The following is a 16,074-nucleotide window of genomic DNA, read 5'->3' as shown; positions in this document are numbered from 1 at the left end:
GCATACATGAGCTCTCTGCACACTCATCGTGAGAGAATAAAAACGAGATTACTAGTTAAAATATTCGTGTTAGACTGTGTGCGTCTGTATGCCACAAGTTTTGGAGCTCTTGGTTGCAGGTTGCATGATTCTCCGGAGAAGCAGAATCAGTGTCAGGATGTAATCCGCTGGCTGATAATGAAGGACTGAGGGAGAGCACTGGTGTGGCAGTGAATACCGCATAGCTTCAGCCGATCCCTAAGGGAAATGTGAAGCTAAAACGGTTCATCAGCGATATCCTGCATAGGGCTTTCATGGCCAAGACATTCTGCCAAGAATCAGATAGATAGATAGATAACCTGATGTTCAAACATTTTTTAAAGCTGTGTATTCTTTTATCTTTTTAAAATTTATTATTATTATAAAGCTGTATATTCTTCTTTATTTATATAAAGAGAACATATTTACCATTTTAAGTCTGTATGGATGCTTCCTGCTGCCCACTTACTTTCCTTCTCTCTCTCTCTCTCTCTCTCTCTCTCTCTCTCACACACACACACACACACACACACACACACACTAAGGATACTTTGAATTTGCTTAATACTCACAATGTTTTACTAAATAAAGCATTCAACAAGCAGTTAACAGAAAGACCACCATTCTGCAGGAGTACAGACAGGGTTATAAATAATAATCACATCTCAAGATGTCAGTCTTACTTTAAGATTATATATTTTGTCCAATATAAATATTTTGTCCTGAAGATAAGTGCAGACACATGACATTTGTGTTTAGACTAATCTCAGCGCTGAGATGGGCTTTAGGGATAAGTAGTACTGATTCTAAAACAAAGAATATATAATAAATCATATACTTATGTAGTTAATAGATCATAATTAAAGGCACTTCTGTTATCTGCTGCTATGCAATCCCAGTCTTATGGACACATCATTCAGTCTTAAATAAACACTAAGAATATTTTTATATTCCTTCTGAATATGACTCTGTGCACTGAAAGTTTAAATTTAAATGTATTTTTATGCTTTTATATTTGTAGTTCCTTCAAATTATGTTTAATGAGCCATTGAGAAATGTTAATTTATAAAATATCCAGCAATTTTATGTGGCAGATAATATTTCTGATAAAATGCAGGGAAAATTGGTAGAATTGCCAGTAGATATAAAAGTAAATTAGATAAAATATAGTAATGAGATCCCAATTTAAATTTAAATAAAAGTTAATTGGAATAGATAGAAAATAAAGATGAATGTGACCCATACTAATATATTTGGTTTGAAGAGTATAAAGGCACAGAATTCAACATGAATAACACTGGAAATATGATTCAAGACACATATACAGAATTATGCTAACAGTTGTACAGAGTGAGGAAGTTAGGAGGTCATTACTGGGAGACAAAAAGAACAGTTCCCACCATTAGTTGGAGGAAAAAAAAATCGTGAGAGGCACATTAAGCTCTTCTTAATATCAATTAACAGGAAGTTGTAAATTCAGACATTAGAAGGTCAACATGTTTTGAAGCTAAGAGTACCTTATCATTTCTAAAAATTTCAAATGTGCATCTTTAATTAAGGTTGACTAAATCATTTTCAGGTTGATAATCTTACATAAGAATTAGAAGAATTAAAAAAATAGAGAATTTTAACTTTGACTTTAAACATACCCAATATTGGAAAGGTTAGTTCATTAAAATACTTAGTTTACCTTCTATGTCCAGGTTCCATTCTCTTTTGAGTGTCCATTCCAGTTGTCACCAGTACTTCTAAACTTACTAGTTTTTTCCTTATTCTGTTTAACATATATTAGAAGGTGAAATATAAGACAATATTATAGGTAGGGTGTTGGTGGCACAAAATTAATTATAAAATGCTAACTACAGGCTAACTGCAGGCTATACACTTACCTTCTTTGTCTTGGCTTTGGGATGCTGCCAACTGCTTGTCAAAATCAGAGATGGGCTGGCCTGAGACCAGGAGACAGGAACTCCATTTGGGTCTCCCTGGGGGTGGCAGGAAAGCCAGATGCCTGTGCCATGATCTGCCGCCTCCCAGGTATGCTAGTAAGAAACTGAGAGGCAAAGTAGCTACAATTTGAAGCAGCACTCAAATGTGGAATGGAAATGTCCCAAGGGTAGCTGCACCATTGTGCCACAAGAACAATGCCTGAATATAGTCTCTGAACAAAAATGTTCCTGTATTTTTAATGATAAATATTTTTGATAGTTACTTTAAAAATGATCAACTTAAGCTATATTCCTAATAGTATGTAAAATCTATAAATGACTGATACAATTCCCATGGAAAAGAAAGGAAAAATAAATATGAGAATTGTTTCTGTGCTAATCAAGTGAATATAATTCAGACAAAGTTCTAGTGGTAAATGTTGTAGTAGATGTATGGATAATTTATCTAAAATTTTGGCTGCTTGTTATAGAAACAAACATCATTTTCTGGGTTGTTTTATTTTCTGGAGTAACATTCCCATGGTGTTAAGAGTATTTAAGTAAGTTAAATATACAATTCACAAAGATGTTTCAACTCTAAATTTTCTCAATTATACGGTGTTGCCAAAAACTGAATAACAATTTGAATGATCAACTTTTCAGTATATTTTCCCTTAGAGACAGCAGAAGTAAGTACTACCCTTTTGCTTTTTTTTCCTTCTCTCATGTGTGTTATTTGGACATTGTTGGTGAATATTTTATGTGTCATTGTCATAAACTAGTAAAAGAACATGCAATTAAGGAATTATTCTATCTACTGTGATATACTCAGTGTATAAGTTCTGAAAGGACAAGGGAGATTTTATAAAAGGTCTTTAGACAAAAATAGCACAAAGCATGCTTGACTGCAAGTGATAAAAATGGAAATATGAATGAATCAGTAATCCTTTCTATTTAAATGAACTCCAGATGCTTCCCTGTTTCTTATCTTACTTTCAGAGTGTGTCATTTAGGCTGAGCCTGCACCACTCATGATTCACTAGGAAACAAAAATGTATTTTTAAAGGAAATTTACCCCATGTTTGTAGTGTAAACATGATGTCTACATTATGATATACATGATTACATTATGAAATTATTAAAGCACTCTGTTACTATCATACACATTACCCTATGTAGTTATCATTGCTTTTTGTGATGAAAGTATTTAAATTATCTCTTAGGAATTTTCAGTGCACTTCATTATCTATAGTCAACATGACTTAAAACAGAGCTGAGGCTGTTTTTCCTGTTTAGCTAATACATGTACCCCTTAAATGAAAACTTTGGATCCCCTTCTTCTATCCAACAACTGAAAACCACCATTCTACTCTCTGTTTCAGAACCTGGATTTAAAAAAAAATTATTTATTTGTGCCCAGAATGATGATTCAGTGGCTAATTTCTAGCCTTGCTTGCACCAGGATCCCATATGGGTGCCAGTTCATGTTCTGGCTGCTCAGCTTCCTATGCAGCTCCCTGCTTGTGGTCTGGGAAAATAGTGGAGCATGTCCCAAAGCCTTCAGATCTTGCACCTGTGTGCGAAGCCCAGAAGAAGTTCCATAGCTCCTGGCTTCAAATTGGCTCTGCTCTGACCATTATGTCCATTTGGGGAATGAAGCAGTTTATGAAAGATCTTTCTCTCTGTACGTCCTTCTCTATTGATCTGCTTTTCCAATAAAAATAAATATATTTAAAAATTGTATTTATTAGGAAGGTAGGGTTACAGATGGAGAGGAAGGGGATGAGAGGGAGAGCAGAGAAGGAGATCTTCCATCCCCTAGCTCACTCCACAAATGGCTGTAAGGGCCAGGAATAAGCCAGGATGAAGCCATGAACCAGGAGCTCCTTCTGGGTCTCTCACATGAGTTAGACCAATTCCAGAGCAGCTGGCTTAAAAAAAAAAAGTTTATTGATCTAAATGGGAACATAGCTCCACTACTCTCTTAGGCCTAAAAGAAAAATAATATTGTTTAAAGTATATTATAGGAGGGTGACATGTGATCACATGAGGCTGGAAGGAAAGTGGTGGTTAGAGGATAATAGATCAAATATAGTTATTTCCAATAATCCGCAGTAGTTTTAACCACAGCCTAAACCAACGATTTGTTTGCGGTACCACCAGGCACTGCACTACTCATATATCAACTGTTTCTTAGCACATGCTCCAACAATTACACTCAGCATGACATTTGTCTCATTCGCATCATGATGAAGGAAGTAGGCATTTTCTTTTTATAACAGTAGAGTCATGTGTCATTATACAGTAATGCAGTGAGGAGATATAGGATATAGCAGATAACTGAGTTCCTGAATAGCCATGAAATATGCTAGGATAAGCTTAAAAGAAGTCTTAAACACAAGAAGGTTTTCACAGAAAATATGTGGCCTTTACATGTTTTCTATAAATGCAATTGGGACAAAAACTGAATAGAATTTCATATATAATTTCTTTCCTGTACTGGCAGTATATATATAAGAAAACAACAACTTATTTGTCCCAAAGCTGATAATCTGTTCTCTGAACACTTACATTTATTTACATTATTCCAGTGAAATATTTTTCTATTTTCATTCCATTTCCTCAATACTGTATTCATTCATTGACCTACAATATAGTAATTTTTTTCCACCTTTCATTTTTCTGATGATGTAAAGAGAATTACATGTGATTCACTAGCTAAAAAGTGAAATTACTACAAGGACACTTTCAAATATACAAAATATTGTGTTTTGAGGATATGCAAAATATTGTTTTGATTTATTTTATTTTTACTGCAAAGTCAGATGTATAAAGTGGAGGAGAGACAGAGAGAAAGATCTTCCACCTGATGATTCACTCCCTAAGCAGCCGCAAGAGCAGGGGCTGAGCTGATGCAAAGCCAGGAGCCTCTTCCAAGTCTCCCACGCAGATGCAGGGGGCAAGACTTGGGGCCATCCTTGACTGCTTTCCCAAGCCACAAGCAGGGAGCTGAATGGGAAGCATGGCTTCCTGGATTAGAACAGGCACCCAAATGGGATGCTGGCACATGTGAGGCCTGGACTTCAGTCACTAGGCTACCGCATCGGGCCTGCAAAATATTTTCTTAACACAATCTTTTAGAACAACATAGAAACCAGTTAAGTATCTAGGGATGTTTTCTTTATTGTAAATATACCATGTTAATAAAAGTCAAAACTTTATAGATTCATCTGCAGAAAGTGCCTTGCTCCCTTTATTATCACGAGCAAACTGCACTGTAACCTTTTTCAGTTTACTTGCATAAAACACAGCCTGATTATAAATAGAGTTTGTATGCCAGTGAGTTTAAACAGAGAACTTCATTTTACTTAGTTGCTCTATCTTTATTACATTGTTTACTAGTTTTAGGATTACTTCATTTCCTGTTTAAAATCCCCAGATTATATCTATATCTATTTATATCACCCATATGTGTAACATATTAGCTAACTACAAGGCAATCGCTCTCCAAAGAATTTTTTCTCACTGGTTGGCAAGATGTCATACCACTAAATTTAAATTTCAATATTCTGTGAAATAAAAATTTCAATGTTTATCTGTGTTTTCTCACCAGCCCACACATTCCAGATCCCTAAATATCTTCTCAATGTCTAGACTTATTTCTAGGCATGGAAACTTTAAAATTTAAAAATCTCCCAGTTTCCTCATCTCACTTTTGGCCCATCAGTTTTTCATAACCCAAACTAAGTCGATTGTAAATGTCCAGTTCACACAGGATCACACAGTTTGTTATGGATCACTTGTTTCCTGTGCTTTTTGTTTCAGCACAGCCTTTTACAACTTAATCTCTCTAACAAACGTTTTTGACATCCAACTTCTGTATATATTCAAACTTTTGTTAGGATCTGCCTTGCTGCTCCTCCCCAGCTCCAGACCCTCTGCCTCCCACTCTTTTCTTGCTTTCTGGGTGTGCATCCTGTTGGGACAGCCTCTAGAACTACTATTTGCTCCTGATCCTCAGCCTCTAACATAGTAATAACAACAATTGTTATTCTATTCAAAATCATTCACTTGCTTCTTTCTCTGCCCATCTTTTGAGTTTCAGACTTTTTTTTCACCATTTCATTTCTGAAGTTTATTTTCAAACAAAAATTATCATGTGTTAATTAAAAAAAGTTTCCATATATGCCTTATCCCATTTCCGCTATTAACATTTCATGTTATTACTTTTGTCGCTTCCCACCACCATGTTTTTGTTTGGTTTTAGCCAAAACCCTTTTATTCCTAGCATGCCTCCCAGACTCCAGTATTCTCCTATTTCTAGTGTCCATTGGACATGTTTGCTGGGCATTCCAAAAGACTTCTTAAACTTGATCACTGACCTAACCAAATTCTCTTCCAGATTTGAACTTCACTACCCAATTGTCTTACATCACAATCTTTTTGCTCTTATCACTTGTCCTGTTGCTAAAGTGGTGTCTTGGAGATCACTGCTTATTCCTTAATTTGTATTAGTCAATGCATAAAATTTTTCAACAAGTCTTTCCAATTCAAAATCCAAAATACATTTTTTGCAATTTGTATTACTAATGCTTTTATTTTACTTATCCTGTGAGCAATAATATTGTTTACTAATCTTCTGGATATTTCTTCAGCATATTGTTATATTATAACAGTAATGGTCCTTTAGTTTTGTATGAGCAAACTCTATACTTCCCAATATGAAAGCCTCCTCGAATTGGAATGGCCTCAGGTCCAGTTATGGAATCACTTCAACATATTGCTGTGCCATCTTTTCTGGCTGCAGTTGATTTCTCTTATGACTCTCTTTCCTGTTCCTTAAAATTAAGTTCTTTTTAATTTTTTTTAAATTTAAAGATGTTTTATAAGCATGTGATGGTGGTACATTTTGTGGGCTAGAGCAATATTTCAGTGTGGATATGCAGCATAAATGATTCAAAGCACTAAATCCGATTTTCTTTTCCTTTTCAATATATTTGGAAGCTAAAAATTCCTCTTTTCTACTTCAGACAGTACATGAATTTCTTGTGAATTGTGTGTGTCTGTGGTGCTGTGAAACACTAGAACTTATTATTTTTATCTACATGATGAATGCGAACTCTTAATGCCCTAGACAGACCTAATTATTCTTCCTTCTGTGGTCGCCTTCTCACTTAACCCTCTCTGTACATCGTAATCACATCAGTTATTAATTCCAGAATGTTTGTGCTTGTTACACTTCTTTTACTGCACTGAAATTCTGTTTACTGTTTAAAACCCAGAGTCTTGAAGAGTCTTAGTTAACTACATGTATCTCTAGGTCACTTAGGTAACTATAGTTGCTCAGCCAACAGTAATAGCAAAACTTGAAAATCATTATTTCAGTCCCCTAGTTTACTTTAAAATTATCACAGTCCAGTAACAAAAGTATGTTACTTAAATCCATGAATTGTATCTAAATAAAAATCTTTAAATTTTTTTTTTGTTTGAAAAGATCAGACAGAGGTACTGCCTCAGTTATCTACAATAGGTAAGGCTAGACGAGCCAAGCCGGGCTAAAGAACACCTCTGATTCTCCCAGGTAGTTATCAAGGACCCCAAGTACTTGACCCATGAGTACACAAGGAAGCTGTTTCATGCACAGCAGAGTAGTCAACATTCTAGCCAAATACTCCAGTGTGGGACTCAGGTGTCCCAAGTGGCAGCTCAACCTGCTGTGTCACAACCCCTGCCTCTTAATGGCATTCAGTTAGCCAATTGGTCCATATTAGTGATTCTCCAACTTGGGTTATTTAATAATGCTTACGAGCAGTATAAAATACAGGCTCTTGTTCTAAACACTTTCATTTGATTTTCACTGTGTTTTGATACTTCATAATTTTCAACTGTAGATAATGAATGACCTGTGATCTAGAATATTACTTACAAAGAATTATAAAAGCCTAGTGGCATCATGTTTATTGAAAAAATTACTATAAATACCTCGTGTTTATGGTTTGCAAAAACAAATTATAAAACTTGAAGACAGCTATTTTTCCTGTATATTTTTTTAGGCTATGCATCTAATTTCTTTTACTTCACAAACATTGAGAATCATTCAAAAATGTTATGGAGATGCATATTATGAAATACCACTTGTATTTCAAAATACATTTGCTCCAAAATAGATGCATGTTTTCATTTCATTTTCCTTTAACTTTATGAAGATCCCCTCAGAATTTCCAGTAGGCTGTAAAGACAGTGATTCACTTTTTTTACTCTTAAGGAATTATATGCATTTAAATGTCTAAATTTTTCTTTTATTTGAAAGATAAAATGACAGAGATGGAAATCTTGCATCCATTAATTCATTCCCAAAGAACCTGCAGTGGCAAAGCTTGGGCAAGCCGAAGTCAGGATCCTGGAACTCTGTCTGGGTCTCTTACATGGGTGGCAGAAGGCATCCACTCAAGGCATCCCTTCTGCCTCCTCTCATTTGTATAAACAGAATGCTAGGGTTAGGATTTAGAGCCACACATTAAACCTCTTAGTTTGCTCAACAAGTATCTTGAGCAACCACCCCCAAAATTGTAAATCTCAACTATTCCATAATTATTAGATGAATAAAATCCTTAATAATCACACAAAACTAATAAAGCAATGTTAAACTTCTTCACAAAGAAATCTTCAGAGCTGGTGGGCATTTGGCACAGCAGTTAGGATGTGACTCAGGACACCCCTGTCACATGTTAGAGTTTAAGTCCAGCTACTTAACTGCTTCTCCAGCTTCTTGCTAATGTGCACCCCAGGAGGCTGCAGATGGCAGCTCAAGCGCTTGTGTCCCTGCCACTCATATGGCAGACCCACATAGAGCTCCAGGACCCTGGTTTTGGCCCACCTTGGTAGTTGTGAACATTTGGAAAGTGAACCAGTAGATGGAAAAGTGCTTGCTGTTTGTCTCTCTGTCTGTCTCTATCTCAGAAGCTGCCCTCTCACATCAAATAAAAATAGATCAAATTTTTAAAGTAAAAAGTTAAATCCCTGAAACAGATGCTTTTGTGAAAGAATTTTGTCATATGAATGAATTAATATCAAAACTCTTACATACACTGTTAGAGACTAACAGAGCAAAAATTGATAAATTATCTCATAACATCTTTGTCTTGATTAAAAAGTTGAGCAAAGAAATTGTAAAGAAGGATATGTGCAGGTTACTTTTTACTCACAAGCTTAGGCGAGAATGAGTGTTTGCTTTGCAAGTTAATGTGCTAATTATAATGCCCATGTTTCATATAGTAGTGTCTGTATTTGACACCCAGACTGTGGCTCCTGAAAGGCAAATAGGGAGACACAGAGGTAGATCTGTTTACTGGATAACTCCCCTAACTGGGTGCTATAGCCAGGGCTGTATCCAGGAAACACAAACTCCATCTGAGTCCTCCCCATGAGTGTTGGGGCCTAAGGATTTGTGCCATCAGCTGCTGCTTTCCAAACCACCCAACAAGAAACTGGATAGGAAGCAGAGCCACCAAAACTCCAACTAGCATTGTGATGATGGGATGTTCGCATTGCAATTGGCAGTTTACCCAGGTGTGCGACAATACTGACTCCATAATTTGCTTTTTAACATTCCTTATTTCTGTAATTTTTCCCTAAATTTGGATAATTCCTATATGAATGTAAAGCGGAAAAATTTATCAGTGAAATTTTATATATAATTGTGCAAAATCGTCTATAATGTTGTCTGGTAAGTTATGCTAAATTACTGTTTGATAAGAGTTTGAATTACTGCAGTTTAAATTGAATTGACCCTTAAATTATCTTCAATAAAAACCATGATGATATATGCAAATGAGCATGTTACATTTCTCCAGAGTGTATTATAAATGTAATGTATTCATACTTACTATAATAGAAAAAATGTTTGTGTACCTGATACACTTACAGTAGATACATCAGGAATTACTAATCTGACTATTTTTGAAGGAAATGCTCATTTTTTTCTCTAAAGTATACAATTGTCAGTTTCTTGCAGAGTTAACTGTTTTGTGTCTTTCAATAATAAAATCGTGTCTACAACCAATAATCTGAAAACCGTTTTGGAAAAGAAATTAATTTCCACGTTGCAGTAATGCAAGAAAAGACTTGCTAGAAGGCCACATTGTGTTCTTCACTATGCATTCTCCTGTCACCTAGAAATAGGTGAACTAATTTAAACTGAATTTGAATTAAAAAAAATACAGCACTCAAGTAAAATCAACACATCCTCAGTTTCTGTCTCAGAGTCTGTTTCCTGGCTGAGTTACAAACTGTGAAGGGAATTTACAGTGGAACCCGGACACTATCCTCCTGATGTGCAGAGTGGTGGCCGTTGACAGTGAGGCAAAGTCCTATGTTTCATTGTCAACTTCTTTTCTCAAATGGTGAGTTTGGGGTTTAAAAATCAATATCCATGATTTTGCTTCAAATATTTTATTATAACACAAAATCTTTCTCAATGTTGAATTGGAAAATAGTCTATTTTTGTTAAAGAAAGATGTACGCAGGAATCTTTAGGCAATTTATAGATGTTCCTAAAACAATCTAATGCTATTACCTCTGCAGTATAAAAGAAGGAGAAAAGAAACAGATAGATTTCAGTGTTACACAAGCTATAAAAGTGTGGAAAATGCAAATTCTAAAGTTCTGTACCTTTACAGAGTGCCAATTTGTCATGTAGAAGTGTGTTTCTCTAATAATAAACAGAATAAAAACCTACAAATTATATCAATACTGATAATTGTATGAAAGTATTGTTGAGAACCAAAACTGCTTTCTATTTGCTGTGTACAATTAATATAGATCTAACTTAAAATACAGAAATAATACAACATCTGTAGTGTTCATTTTATTCCTAAGCTTATTATTGAACAGGTACCCAAAATAAGCTTTCCTGGTATTAGTCTGTTTATCTAGGCTGCATGTAAGAACACATGTATTTTTCTCTCATATTATGCTATTACCAGTTAACTTCTTTATCTCTAGTGTAGCACTCAGCCTCTTTAAAACAATTTTATAGCTAAGATTTTAGTTTGTTTATATAGATGCACTTTAGCTATTTTATTTTCTGAACGAAAATTTTTTCAGCAAATTTCAATAGCCTTTTGTTTTAATCTTCCTAATGCTAATTATTTGAAACAAGTGAAAAACTCTCCTGAGTATTCCACAGAACAGTTTTTTAAAAAAATAAATGTCTAAATCCCAGAGCAATGAAAATTAATGATGTTTGACATTGATGATTGAAATTAGGTATTACAGGATGATAGCTGTTACATCTTCTCATTATACTTGCCATCCAATATAATGATATGTAAGATATGTCTTTGGTTCAACTAGGCTATTGGTTTTGCACTGGACATTTACTTTCTTTTGAAATTTTTACCTCAGAATCCATATAAACTCTTGATTATGCATTAAAATAAGCTTCAATTACATTGTGGAGAGACTCATGCTCAACACAAAAAACGGATGCAGAAAAGATATGTATTTGCTGAAATCTCTTTTGGATTCTCCTAGTACAAAATTCAAATTGTCCAAATGGATAAGTTTTCTATTGTTATATGTGTATTTACTCTATTTGTCCTCATTGGGTGGTGGTGGTGGCGGCGGATGATAACAGCACTCAAAACTGTTTGTAATGCTTACTCATCCTTATTTCCTTTACCTGATTAAAGATCCCGGATCATTTGTAACACATAATGTGTGTCTTTTGGGAATAGATGTATGTTTCTTTACTTTAACAAAAAGTCCTAGAAGAAGAAGTCCTAGAGGAAGAAGGAGATTGGAAGAGTTAGCTAGATCTCTGGTTCATTCCTCAAATGCTCGCGTTAGCCAGGGTTCTGCCAGGCTGAAGCCAAGGGACAGGATTTCCATGCTGGCTTCCCACATGGATGGCAGTGACTGAAGCATGCCAACCAGGTTCCTTTTTCTACTTTACATGGCACATTTTGGATTTGAGGGCAGCTAGGACTTTTCAACTGGCACATCATGTGGCATGCGGCATCCCAAGCAGCCATCTAACCTCTTATAACATAAGAACAGTCTTCAGGAAATGAACATTCTAAATAATCATTTATAATGAGTGAGAGTCAGTAAGCTAAAATATCTAATAAAACCTTGAATTTTGGCTTCAATTGCTTACTCTTACATAAAGAAAACAGTACCTCGTCTGAGGAATTCACATTTTTGCATCATTCTTCATCAGGGATATTTATTGGTTTGTAATTATCTATTTTTTTGGTGTATTTTTCGGGTTTGGAATTAAGGTGATGTTGACCTCATATAAGATTGGGAGGATTCCCTCCCTTTCAATTGTTCTGAGTAGTTTGAGAAGGTTTAGAATTGGTTATTCTTGAAAAGTTTGGTAAAATTGAGCAGTGAAACCATCCAGTCATGGACTTTTCTTTGGAGGGTCATTAGTATTGATCCTAATTCAATCTTGGTTATTGGTCTATTTAGGTTTTCCACATTCTCATGACTCAATTTTGGTAGATTGTATATGTACAGAAATACATGCATTTATTGATTTGTTTTAGATTTTCCAAGTTGTATTTAGCTGTTTGTAATCATCCCTGATGGTTCTTTTTATTTCTGTGGTGTCTGTCATTGTATCTCTTCCCCTCTGTCCCACAAACTTTTTTTCTTCTCTTTTTCTTTTTTTCTTGAGCGGGGGGAGGGGAGGTGGGAAGTTAGGCCAGTGGTGAATACTTTGGAGTTCGTAACAGTTTTCTGACAACTCTGATCAGAAAATAAAATGGGAAGATAGTTGCTTATATGAAGTTCGAGTTTAATTACAGATAAGAAATGAAATTATGGATTATGAACATTATAATCTTATTTTTCAATGCTAGAAATTGATTGTGAGTGTAATATATATAATAGCCAGTTCCTCAATTTTGTGTGAGAATCCATGAATATGAAACCATATACACAGTGATGTACACATAGGGTGCATCAGATATAGAACTGATTTCTAAAGTCCACTGATTGAAGTCAGAGAGAGAGAGAGAGAGAGAGAGAGAGAGAGAGAGAGAGAGATGGGAGCGTGTGAGAGAGTAGTATTCTTCCATCTGCTGAGTCACCTCCCAGATGCCTGCAACAGCCAGGGCTGGGCCAGATTAAATCCGGGAGCTTCTTTCAGGTCTCCCAGTTGGGTGACAGGGGCCAGATTACTTGGTCATCCTTCGCAGCTTTAGTATTGAGCTGGAGCAGAAAAGGAACAGCTAGGACTCAAACCAGCACCCATCCCCACTTCTCCAGTGTTGCAGACAGTAGCTTTACTTTGTATGTCACAGTGTCAGCCATAGGACCTTTATTTTCTTAAAGATCAAAAGGCAGAGAAGCAGAGAGCAAGCTGGACAGTTGTAGCTGCCATTTGCTTACTTACTGCCCAAAGCCTGTGGCTGCTGGGCCTGAGCTAAAGGCAGAATCAGCAACCAAGAACTCAACTCTCCTAATCTGTATGCAGGAAACTAATTGCCTGAGCTTGTCTCCTAGGATCAGCATTAGCTGGGAGCTGAAACCAGGAGCTAAAGCCAAAATTTAACAAAGATACTCTGATGTGGGATGTGAATTGTCTTAACCAGAATCTAAACTAGTGGACTAATGCCTGTTATAATGACTTATAATTCAGAAGCTCTAAATGCTTCTCTCACTATTAAAAGGAAAGCAAGTCTGGAAAAACAATCCTTCCTTCCTTCATTTCTTTTTCTAAGATTTGTTTGTTTTTATTGGAAAGTCAGATATACAAAGAGGAGGAGAACCAGAGAGAACAATCTTTTGTACAATCTTCTGTACAAGTGACTGCAATGGCCGGTGCTGAGCCAAACCGAAGCCTGGAGCCAGGAGCTTCTTCCAGGTATCCCACATGGGTGCAGGGTCCCAAAGCTTTGGGTTGTCTTCGACTGCTTTCCCAGTTAACAAGCAGGAAGCTGGATGAGAAGCAAGACAGCGGGGAATATAGCTGGCATCCATATGGGTTCCTAGTGCATTCAAGGCAAGGATTTACCCACTAGGCTACCACGCCAGACCCTAAATATGGAGACAATTTTAATTGTCATAACTTGGTAAAGTATTACCAGTATCCATTGGTTAGCAACAGCATGCTGATAAACACAAATCACTAAAAGGATTTTGTGGGCCAGTTGCCAGTGTTGTGGCACCTTGGTTAAGCCATTCTTTATGATGCTGGTATCACCTATCAGAATTCTGGTTTCAAGTCCTGGCTGCTCTGCTTTTGCTCCAGATTTCTACTAATGTGGCTAGTAAGCAGTGGAAAATTGTCCAAGTACTTGGGCCCCTCCAGTCTATGTGAGAGTATTTGTCTTCTGGCTTCAGCTTGACCTAGCCCTGACTTACTGTAGAATTTGTCAAGTGAAATCGCTGATGGAAGATCCCTTTCCAATTCCCATCCTGCCTCCAAGTCCCTGTTCCACCTCTTTGCCCTCTTTCTTCCAATCTGCTCCTCTTTCAAATAAAGTCTTCTCCATTTTTGTTTTTTAAGGTATAATACAGTCCTAAATACGAGTCCTGTCAACACTGAAAATCCTGCTGTGTGCTAACATTTATATGCATTGTTATGTATATTCTAAAACATAATAACCTAATAATTGGCTACTTTGCTGGGTCCCAAGAAGTTGCATGGAGGATGCGTCAGCGTATGATGACCTAATACACAGACACAAATCTAGAATTCAGGAGAATGGCTCATTTGGATTTTTCCCAATCTTTGTGTCAACTTAGGACAGAAGTGTCAATATCAGTGTTGAGATGAGAAAACCGTTAGGTCTGAACTCTCTGAGAAACAGTTGCCAAAGTCATGAGTATCCAATGACTGTGGCTGTTCAAAATAAAATATGCAAAATATGAAAAATCGGCTAACATGGAGAACCAAGTACAGTCAGGTATCATATTTCAAACTATGTTAGCAGAACTAGGCAATAGCTTAATTACAACAGGAAATCTTGTTTATGGGACACACAAGAAATAGGTAGGCAATGAAGGAGACAAAAACATCACAGAAGGTATGGAGGTAGGCTTAGGGGATGCTGTGATCGAAAAGGTAGCAACAATTTTGATTTCTTCTCCACAAACTATAAAGTTAAGAGTTAATGCTTGCAATGTGAGAAAATGCCAACAAGGACCACTCTTATTGAGAAACTGAAATTATGTAACTGAAGCAGGCAAAGCTTACATTTTAGTAAAATTACATTGCCCTGGGAGATGAGAGGCTGCGATATTGATCAGACTAATCCAACTGACTATGCTGTCTCTTCACCTGTAAGATTAAATAAGAACATTTGAATTTATGTGAGTTTTCTGATAATTTGATTATGGGTTTCTCCTTCCTGATTTGATAACATTTTGCATTGAGAAATTGATAATAAAAAGAAGAAAATCGTTGCACAAATGATTTTGTGAAAAATCCTTTCACCTTTTATTGTTATCTTGATCTATTTTGTGATACTATAAAATGGCTTCTTTTTAAAATAGATTTTTTTTTTGGTTTGAAAAACATAGTTACAGAAAGAAAGAAAGAGAGGTCTTCCATCCACTAATTTACTCCCCGAATAGTTGCAAAGGCCAGAGCTGAGCTGATCTGAAGCCAGGAGCCAGGATCATCTTCCAGGTCTCCCCTTTAGGTGCAGGGTCACAAAGCTTTGGGCCATCCTCTACTACCTTCCCAGGCAATAGGAAGAGGCACTTATGGAAGTGGAGTGTCTGGGACATGAACTGGAACCCATATAGGAAGCAGGTGCTGCAAGTGCTGCAGGAACAGGCTTAGCCTACTTTCGACCTGGTCCTACTTATATGGCTGCTGACTGTTTTGACATGACCATTCTTCTTTATGTTTCTGCAAGTGTTTGTACAGAAGGCTTCCATCCATCCTGTACTTTCTGTACTCTTTGTAAATGTGATTAGCCTGTCTTCATACAATATTCTCTTACCTCAGGAAATCCTACTGATATTCTGCTTCTAAATATATCTCTTATCGATTCATTCATAACCGTGCAGGGCCCTTGCCCAGGGAATTCCAACTCTGTGAATTTAACCAGACAAGTGAGTGAAAATTTTAATTTTAGGGTTCAGTAACTCAGAAAATCTGAACTAG

This window comes from Ochotona princeps, chromosome 8 (assembly GCF_030435755.1).
Source record: "Ochotona princeps isolate mOchPri1 chromosome 8, mOchPri1.hap1, whole genome shotgun sequence".
Lineage (NCBI taxonomy): Eukaryota > Metazoa > Chordata > Mammalia > Lagomorpha > Ochotonidae > Ochotona > Ochotona princeps.
The sequence above is the reverse complement of the archived record's forward strand: the minus strand, read 5'-3'. Positions refer to the sequence as shown.